The 10,792-nt window shown below is 38.3% G+C and overlaps 1 long non-coding RNA gene across 1 annotated transcript; it reads left to right on the top strand.

Moving 5' to 3' along the window:
• The first annotated feature begins 2,649 nt into the window (after positions 1–2,649).
• LOC122142550 lies at positions 2,650–4,597 on the top strand. Its single transcript, XR_006158670.1, has 3 exons — positions 2,650–2,710; positions 2,871–3,046; positions 3,587–4,597. It is a non-coding gene; the product is annotated as an uncharacterized LOC122142550 (long non-coding RNA).
• Positions 4,598–10,792: the final 6,195 nt, after the last annotated feature.

Genomic DNA, 10,792 nt, shown 5'->3' with positions numbered 1-10,792 from the left:
AGCTTCAGAACTGCCACTCTGAGCTCGATTGCTGATGTCTGAGGTAAAACACGCCCCCCTCATTAGCATACGGACAGAGAAATGTGGAAATAAATAAATGTGGAAATAAATAAATGTAGACATAAAAACATACATGAATGTATGTGGAAATGAATAAAAGTGGAAATAAATAAATGTATAAATAAAAGTGTGAAAAATACAATTATACATAAGGTAATAAAAGTATAAATATTTATTTGTACTTTTTTACATTTCTTTGTATATTTATTTATGTATGTATTTTTGCTCTTTTACATTTCTTCGTATATTTATTTATGTATTTTTTTTAAATAATAAAGTCAGCTTTGGCATTCCATAGGTTTCCCACAATTTTGTCCCAGGGCAGGTGAATCCATCCTGGTCTCAGGGCAGAAGTTGTTTTGTAGTATTTTCCTCATGACTGTTTAGTCTCATCTGGTCCCAGGGCAAAAACCATTATTTTCCACAATTTTGTCCCAGGGCAGGTGAATCTCTCCTGGTCTCAGGGCAGAAATTGTCTGAGGGCAGGTGAATCTCTCCTGGTCTCAGGGCAGAAGTCATATTTTTTATGTATTATTTAGTATATTAGTAGTTTGTATAATATGCAGCGCTGCCTGGAAGACTTTATTGAGGGCTCAAATTTCCATCAAGCAAAAAAGTCAGGGGAGAGATAAATGCAGCCAAGACTTGTAAAATAGAAAAGCGAAGATGAAAAGACATGTTCATTTTCTTCTTATTATTATTATTATTAGACTATGTTAGTTAAATATTCAAAATATTTATCAGGACCGATCAGTTTGATGCTTAACCTGTGTTTCTCCAAAAATCTATATGTTCAAGTATAGTGTCTTTTCTAATTTCAGAATATGGCGACACATTGGTTGAATGGTGTTAAAAAAACGGTTGAAGAAGCCACATGACTCCAGGGTCCACCAAGATGTTGTTATTATTAGGGGGGATGCCAAGGAGTTCATGGAGGGTTACATCAAAGAAGTGCAGGAGAAGGACCATTGCTACTTCAGACCCCCAGTCTGCCGCCGGAAGGACTATTATTACTATGGCTGTGACCGTGGGAATCACGCTGCAGGCAAAAGTAATGGAGAAGCCACACAAACTCGGGCCAATTCTTGCAAGGCATACATCTCTTTCAAAGTCATCACGGATGCCGGAATATCAGGTGCCATAATCCAAAAGATGCTACAGCACAACTGGCCATGACGAGGGTAATTCTAAAGAGAAAAACCGCATCCACCCAGACCTGCATTCCCTCATTGAAATATGGCTTCAACAGGGTTGTTCTACTTCTGAGATCTTAATAAAAAGCTATGATTGGGCTCAACAAAATGGGCATGTGGACAAAAAAGACCGCCGGTTTTACTTGACCCCTAATGACATTCGGCTTTTAAAGAAAACAGTGATTCTGTCAGTGTGGACCATTTGGTTTCCATGGAACTCAGAGACAACATCTGTTTTTATCAGCCACTTCACAATGAACAACCATTCATTTTAGTTGTACAAACACCATTTCAAAAACAACTTTGGAAGAAGAGAACCCTCATCCAATGGGGTTTTCATGGATGCTTCATACAAAGGCATAACAGCCTACGGGTATGCATTTTATGCACTGTTATTGATAAACAAAACTGGAAGAGGCGTGCCATTTGCCTATTTTATCCTGAGCAAGGAAACTACTGCAACAGTAAGCCTCTGCCTACAGAAGCTTCAATTGAGTAACCCAAGCTTCTATCCAAGGTCAGTCAAATGTTAGCATAATTTATGGTATACTGTATTTATTCTTTTCTTTGTAATTGGAACAACAGGAAATATGCATGTTTGACTTTGAATCTGAAAATACTACTGCACTGAGCTACAGCTTTTGAATTTTGGATCTCACTAGGTTCTTAACTCTCTATTCTAAATTTTCTTGATACAATGTTTACACTGTATACAGTACACTCTGTCTAATGTATGCTTTTGGGTGTGGTGCAACTTTTTCCTCTTTTCTTTCTTTTTCAATGTTACAGGTCAGTGATGATGGACTGTGACTTGAGAGTGCTTAATGCTATTAAAAGCGTTTTCCCAAATGCAAAGCTTCTCCTTTGTTGGTTCCATGTGCTTCAGGTAAGTCGATGAATATACAATATCACTATTTGTGACATTTAAATCTACAATGTTGTGCAGTTGACATTGACAAACTAACAGGAAAGGTCAACTGAGCAGGTACAAAGTACTATTCTAGAAATCTTTGGCAAAGTGTGCTGTTTTCAACAGTGTTCTTTAAAAAATGTGGTGGGTGTGGTAAACAAGTGTAATCTTTAACTGTACTGTATATTTAAGGGCAATCAACTAGTGGTCTGCAGTGTAATTGCAGGTGGTTGTGACATAAATACTTACAATTTGCAGTATATGCTTATTTCAAATCCTAAATTTTACTTACATGAAACATGAAAATTTGGGATATATACAGAGTTAAATTGCAGTACAATAACATAAACTCCCTTTTGGCCAAGCAATGGAAACTAACTGCCATGTGACAAGGTGAAATAACATACCCTAATGTGCATCTGAAGCAATTTATGCTGTTATAGGCTGTTAACCGGTGGCTTGTGAAGACAGATGGAGGTCACCTGAGACACCTGAACAAAGAAATGTGGTCATTCATGCCATTGCATCAATGAAAGCATGTCTGACGGTACTATATTTTCTTACATTCATAACCCAGTGCAACTAAGTGGTCCTGACCAAATTATGCATTCTGTAGTGTACATAATAGTGAGTTTACAATTATTTATGCTTTTTTCTTTTAATGTTTGTATATAAGCATCTCAGATTAAATATGTTTTTCCCCTAAGGAGGAAGAGTTTCTCAATGTATCTGCCAAGAAATGCAGTGAGATCGACACCTTTTTGGATAGTCCCCATGTAACAACTTATCTGAAGACAAATTGGTTTACTTATGCGGAGCTGTGGGTAAACTTTGGCAGAACGTTCTATCACTGTAGCAGTGAGACAAACAACAAGGCTGAAAGGTATTTTACTTACATTTGCCAATAATATTTCAAATAATTTATTTTCATATTGGGATCAGAGTATTTGCTTAAAAAACATCAAGGTGTTGCTAACATCATGTTCCTAAAATTATGCATGCAAATATAGTGCCAGTCTCTACTAGCTTTTCTCAAAATGGCATGGGCCTATCTAATACCACATATTGAATACTGACTTTGCACTGAACGTTACGTATTACCACAAGGCCGGCTCACCTCGTGGCCTGACTATTGGGAGGCAAAGTTTACCATGAGCTGAAAAACCCATATTCCCCAAATCAGCAGTTAATGCAGCTCTTTAGGTTGAATGAGCGAGGTTTCACTAAAGTCAGAAAAAATATGTAGGAATCAGTGTTTTTCAGTGCCATTAAAAAGTTTGTGATGGTGCCCTTACCTGTGTTGCAGCTAGCTAGGGCACACTCTCACACACTGGTGTCCTGTCGCTCCCCACTGTCCTATCTGAGGCAAAGGCTACTATTTTACTGTAATTCCAAATTTGTGTCTTGTTTTTCATTACTGCAGCTACATGGATGGCCTCAGCGAAGCAGGACGACTGACATTATCCAGCTCTGCTGCTCACCAGGCTGCTGCGCTGCTATTTAAAAATGGTGTGGGCTAAGATTTGGACATAGAAGTGGGGCAGTGCTTTGTGCCATCACAGTCAACCAACACAGCCTACAAAGTTAACTTGTTACACTTCACGTGTGAATGCACCAATTTCCGGATGGGAAACATATGCAAACATCTTCTCTTGGTGAAGATGGAGGTAGGCAGGAGAGGTATTGACATTGAAAAAATGCGGAATAATAAAGCGCTAGAAATCATCAGCCTCCGTCTCTATCAGCAGACTGAAGATGAAATAACCATCTTCAATAGTGATGGGACTATGAGTATTGTGAATAGGAAAACTCCGACTTTGTGCACATGCATTGCTAATAGTTTTGGAGAAAGATGTGTTTGCATACATGTCACACATGTCCTCAAGCCTCAAGACATTCTCACAGACCCCAAAGAAAATGCACAAGTGTCTGAATCCTCCCATACAGTCCATGTTATCAGACCTACTACAGTGGAGCAACTCCGAAGCATTTGAACATACCCCTGAACTGTACCATACCATCCAAAGAGCACACAAGCTGGCTTTTGGAAAATTCACTGCTGTGTCCAGAAAAAGGAAAATTACCCCTTTACATGGTTACCGTAAAAAAATTAAAAAAGCTAGACTGCAGAGAGCAGTAGTTGAGAACTTTAAAAACAAAAGAAGAGCAAGAAGAACTTAATTCTGTTATTCTGGAGGTGCCATTGTTTGCATGTGAAAGCGCCTGTCTTGTTTGGTTGATGAATTTTCTTGGTAGTTGATCAGGTAAATAAAATACTGATAATTAAATCAAAGTTTTATGAAGTTTTGGGAAATATATAGACTTACATTAATGGCAGAAGCAATAGTAGTGTTTTACCAATATGAAATGTAAATTATACCAGCAAAGTGGTGAAGTACACAGGTCCCGTAATTCAGTAAAAGTATTGATCCCCAAGAAAAATGTACTCACAATTACAAATAAAGAAAATTGCTTTATAACTTTGATACATTCTCAGTCCAAAACCAAGACTTTCCATACATTCCTATGGTTTAACTTAACATGTATTTGGCAAATTATGTTTTCACCCTTTTGTTGTCTTCTCGTCAACCTTGAGAAAAAAAAAAACACTTTCTTCAACGTTTGACGCCATTTTTTCACAGTTTGTTTTTGCTTTTTCCAACGTTTTAAATTATTTATTTTACACATTTTCAGGTCAATTTCACCCGAAGTCAAAACAAGGGTTAAATCACATCTATATTGTCCAAAGTGGTTTACTCAGTAAACCATAAAGACTATTCCTTTGTCAAGGCAACCCATAAAAGCTGATTCCACTTTAAAATTGACATGCTTTATTTACTTCTGGAGGCAGTGGAGGTTCTCTGCCTCGACCAGGCACGCATCAATTAAAGAAAACGCACCCTTCAACATTTCTGGCCCAAGGCCATGCGTAGCGAGGTTGTAATAGGACAAGTTGGCCTCCATCGCGGTCTTTATGCTTGTTAGTGTCTGCCTGCAAAAGTGTTAAAAACAGATGTTATTGACATAAAGAACAGTGGTAGAGGTGATGTAATACAATAATGCATATGTAGATCTAAGCCTTTTTAATCTTGCATACTGGCATTGGTAACAACAGATCAATGAACCTGCAGTGTTGGGCCTTGACGATGGCCTCAAGATGTTGGTCCTCCTCCAGGCAAGCCTGGCCAATTTTTTGAATTGGTAGGTATTTAAAACCCATGTAATTTACATCCTCTGCAAGGGCCAGACATTCTTCTACAAATACACAGTGCAAGAGAGTACAAAAAAATTATATTTTTGTCAAACTAAGAATGGAGTATAGACTGTTAAGGACAGAAACGAGATTCAGTCATTCCAAAAAAGTTCTGATCAACATGTGAAAGTGCCTTGATGATGCCATTTGATGAGTCCGCCTAGTTGAGAAGATCTATGAAAATTTCATAATTACAGCCTAATGTTACTTGGGGAAGAGGTAAGTCCTGTTAATTCAAGACCTCTCAGTAATACAAAGGCAAGGTGGATTCTTTCTGAGCCTACTTATCCCAGAATCTTCATCTTCATTTACGTGGGCTAACATCTTACAGAGACATAAGACACGATAACGAGATGGCTTCTATAAACAAAAGATGTTTACCCAACCTCCTATCTCACTGTTTTCTGCAGCCAAAAACATATAGATCAGAGTTAATAATCTATGTGCATCCGTGTTGGTGGCAACTTCTAAGTGAATAGGTCAATGATGCAATAATCACAATAAATAATAAAACTTGTAAAACAAGATTTGAAAATTAAAAAATATTTTTGCTATTTGTCTTATTCATTCTTATGATTTGACATCACAGTGAGGTTGCAATTTCACCCCGATTGCATGCCATACTGCTGTAAAGTGTAAGATGGTGGCCTAATATTTTCTGAGGTGGTACTCAAGGTAAAAGAAATTTAAAATCACTGCCCAATGTCATGCAGAATAGTTATTTCTGGCAATGTGTTTGTATTGTGCGTAACGAGAACCAATTTCAATGCCTTCACACCCTGCCAAAATAGTGCAAAATTACCAAAATCTTAATGGTAACAAAGATTTCTGCCTAGCCAGACTATTAAGAAAAGATTCTTATACCAGCTGTGTGAAGTGATGGGTGGTTCACTGCCCTTAAACTCTTGCACGTCATGTTCTTAACCTCTAGACCTCAGTTACCTTCACACAACTTGCTGACACTTGTTGACAGCCTGATTCGTGGTCCTGGTTCCACCTGTGAGTCGTGCAACTTGGCCATGAGCGCCTCTTTTTGGCTCTTGCCTTTCCTTAAGTAGGCCACCAGAGCATTGGGCGAATAGCCCTCTGGTGGCCCACACCTTCTAACCAGTTCCTCCCTAGTCACTTTATATCTGCAATATCAGTGGAGATTTTAAGCAGGCATATAGAGTTAAAACAATCTTCTACCTTGTAGAAATGTTAGTAGGTAACACTTTAGGTACAGGAGAACACATACATGACACCTTAAAAAGGGTTTTAAATAACTTATTCCTAACAGCTTCTTAAGACGTGACTCAGTATTACTGACTTTGGCCCAGTATATCTAGGTGGAAGCTGGGGACTTTTAAAGATTTATTCCACAGAAAAGGTGCTGCAAGTAGGAATTTTGTGCCATGTTAGCATGATGAGCCATGTAAGAGGCTGTTATGAGCTTTTGTAAAGGCTTAGGAATATGATATGCACCTGTCCTTACAGCAAGAGTTTACCTAAATTTGGGAAATTAGTAATTGTCTGTAGAGAAACAGATTTCTGCTTAAAAATTCCTTCTGTGTACTTCTGATAGCCTAGTTACCAGCCCCACCTACTTCATTTCATACAGTGAGTGTGACCCCGCGCAATCACAGTTCCGGACTTTGAAAACATACAGAGTCAAACGCGTTCCTCCCTTGTACACAGAAACATTTTTCGATTGTCTACGTTCGTTGGTACCTCCCAAGAAGGTAATTTCTCAGGGCCAGACATAACTGCAGAGCAAATTTAAATTTAAATATAATAGCGTGCAACACCCAGTCTAATATACCGTATTTTCCGCACTATAAGGCACACCGGATTATAAGGCGCACCTTCAATGAATGGCCTATTTTAGAACTGTTTTCATATATAGGGCCCACCGGATTATAAGGCGCATAGAATAGAAGATACTGCAGTCAAACGTTTGACTGGGTTTGCGTTATGCAGTGGTCACCAACCTTTTCAAGCCTAAGATCACATCCAAAGTCCAAATGTAAACCAAGATCTACCACTTGCAAAAAAATATGAAAAAACAAGTGGCTGAGCTGTAAAACCTTGTTTATACTCGACGCGTCCGCATGAGCGCGAAGGTAATAAAAAAACTAATATCCGTCTGCTCGGGCAGATTCGGCTCAAAGTCATGCATCTCGGATGCGGAGGCAAAGATGCATGACTTTGAGCCGAATCTGGCCGAGCAGACGGATATTAGTAGTACATCTCATCACACCGGCACCCAGTTTGCGCGTCTAAATCAGTTGTATGGTCTGGTGTTCAGTCTAAAACAAAACAGTTGTGTCAAGTATAAATGCCTCGTCTGTATGGGGAGTTGCGCGCGCAGTCAGCGGAGGCTCGCGCTCTGGTGCCAGGCAAAAGTATAAACCAGGTTTAAGTCAGCGGTTGTTTTATCCATATATAAGGCGCTCCGGATTATAAGGCGCACTGGCGTTTTTTGAATAAAATTAAAGGCTTTTAAGTGCGCCTTATAGTGCGGAAAATACGGTAATCGTGCAATGTGTAGACCTGTGCACAGTTATTGTTTGGAACTATTAATTGCTTAGGAAGAATTATGTAAATGTATGAAATATTTGATGGTAATGACATACAAAGTTACCTTTTGGCCTTGGTCCCGTCAGGTAACCGGAGAACACTCTCCACTTCGAATAATACTGTAGAAGTGAAAAATATTTGTTTTTATTTTATTGTCAACTCATTTCATGGCCAAAACTATGCTGACCATAAATACAGTATCTTCCTATCTTGTTCACCCTCTGTGGACTCAGATTCCTGTGCAAGGCCACCATCTACTATATTTAAAGGAGAAATCCGGTGAATTTTAACATTGAGCTCATTTTTGGTAAATTTGGAGTGCTGTCAATACAGAGAACAACTACAAAAATCGGTGTTGCCTACACCGTGTTATCCTCTTTTTAAAATTTGCACCCTGTTGACTTCAATGGGGCAAGTCTTAAACCTGCTTTTACCCTCTTAACATCCTTGATGTGTCATTACAAGTGCACAGCCAATGTGAGTGATTCCTTCAGAGTGAACACGGGTTGAATCTGACTGCAGTAGATGTGAAAGATATGGATAAAAGTGATGTTATTTAAGCCAGAGCAAATACCTGTATTTACATCCTGTTTTCGGTCGAAGGCCATAGTAATCGATTGTTGAGTTCACGCGCGTGATCATAGGTAACTAAACCTATGCGCGTTAACTCGACAATCGACTAGTATGGCCTTCGACCGAAAACAGGATGTAAATACAGGTATGAGCGCTGACTGAATTAACTTCACTTTTATTCATATCTTTGACATCTACTGCAGTCAGATTCAACCCGTGTTCACTCTGAAGGAATCACTCACATTGGCTGTGCACTTGTAATGACACATCAAGGATGTTAAGAGGGTAAATAAAAGCAGGTTTAAAACTTGCCCCATTGAAGTCAACAGGGTGCAAATTTTTAAAAAGAGGATAACACGGTGTAGGCAACATCGATTTTTGTTGTTGTTCTCTGTATTGACAGCACTCCAAATTTACAAAAAAATGAGCTCAATGTTAAAATTGACCGGAGTTCTCCTTTAAGACCAATCAGAGAACAGCATTCAGGGAACAAACTGTTCCAAAAGAAAGATCTCTGTACTTTCCTAACAGCAAAGTTAATACATCAAAGACACAATTGCTTACTGAAAAGACCCCTACATGTATATTGTTAGTGAGTGACTCGAATGCTGACCATAAATACAGTATCTTCCTACCTTGTTCACCCTCTGTGGACTCAGATTCCTGTGCAAGGCCACCATCTACTATATTTAAGACCAATCAGAGAACAGCATTCAGGGAACAAACTGTTTCAAAAGAAAGATCTCTGTACTTTTCTAACAGCAAAGTTAATACATCAAAGACACAATTGCTTACTGAAAAGATCCCTACATGTATGTTGTTAGTGAGTGACTCGAATGCTGATCACCATCTACTGTATTTAAGACTGTGTGTGTGTGTGTGTGTACCTAAGCTAATCAAGAGCAGAACCCGTCTTGGAACAACATTGGTACAAATTTACTTAACATTAACAATTATACTAGGTTTGGTTGTAGCTTGTCTACATACATCAGCCCTACTTACCAAACAGACTTGCCTAGAATCTCAATACACCTAAAATTAGTCCCAGTCTGTGGCTGTTCTTACCTGTATTTTTAGACTTGGCGATTTTTCCCCTAGAAAAGAGAAAAAAAACATTGAGTTAAGTATACAATGTGTTGAGAAACAGTATGTATATTTTGATAATTAACCCTTGCCTTTTTTCTTCTTAGAGTCTTTGTATCTAAAAGAAATGAACATGTTTCTTAATGTCATTTTAATGTTATTATAATGTTTCAAAAACCAAATAATAATCATGAAAATAATGATTCATTCTGCATGCTTATTTCAATGTGTGTAGAACCAAGACAGTGTATTCACCTCATCCTTCTAAGAAAGATCGTAAATAAATAGCATCTGATTTTGAACATAAACTTAATGTCGTATTTTATGCTTGAAATGATGTAGTAACAATGTACTCCGAAGTATGACATCCTCCGAATTTACAAGTTAAAGCTACCACTCCAAATCATCAGTAAGTTAAACTTAATGCAGGCAGCTACAGGTAGCCAGCAGAGCTCAATAAGGAGCACCCATACCGTACATATGTCTACTACTTACCAAGGGGAGTTGAACAACAAAGTCCCAAGTCTCTCCCGCTCTTGAGCGATAGGGAGGCATTGGAGGTGCCCTTGTTGTCCCTGGAGGATCATTTCTGCAAACTAAAAGAGCAACAGAAAGTCTATTTTAATGAAATAATGTAACTTATAATAAATGTGAACAACAAATTGTGGTAAAAAATTTTTTTGACTATATTACAAGAGAAGATTATGGTGCTCATTTAATAATTATATGATCATGACTCCTGTATCGTATGCTGAAGGTAGTACTGTGTCCATGTCAAAAATCCATTAATATTTGATCTGAAACTTTCATTCAAAATTGCTCTAAAGTGAAAACTAAAAATATTATATTTTCAAAAGAAAACAGAAACATTATGCAGAAAACGACCAAACTGTACCATTAGTGAGAACACCCCACATGACAAAGAGTCGTTTTGTAAGTCATGGTCCCTCTTCATCATCTTCCAGGGCCCTTGGCAGCCTCTTCTAGCAGCAAATAAGCTGAAAGATTAGAGAAAATAATTGTGAAGGAGATCTCTGCTGAATTTTCATTATCTCATTTTATAGAGCAATACAAAAACCTTGTACCTCCAATTTTCCATTATTTGGAAGCAATGCTGTGGTTGCTCCCCCAAGGAGTCGATGTAGGTAATAGTTCCCTCTT

This window comes from Cyprinus carpio, unplaced genomic scaffold (genome assembly GCF_018340385.1).
Source record: "Cyprinus carpio isolate SPL01 unplaced genomic scaffold, ASM1834038v1 S000000001, whole genome shotgun sequence".
Classification (NCBI taxonomy): Eukaryota; Metazoa; Chordata; class Actinopteri; order Cypriniformes; family Cyprinidae; genus Cyprinus; species Cyprinus carpio.
This window is presented reverse-complemented; position numbering and strand designations above follow the sequence as displayed.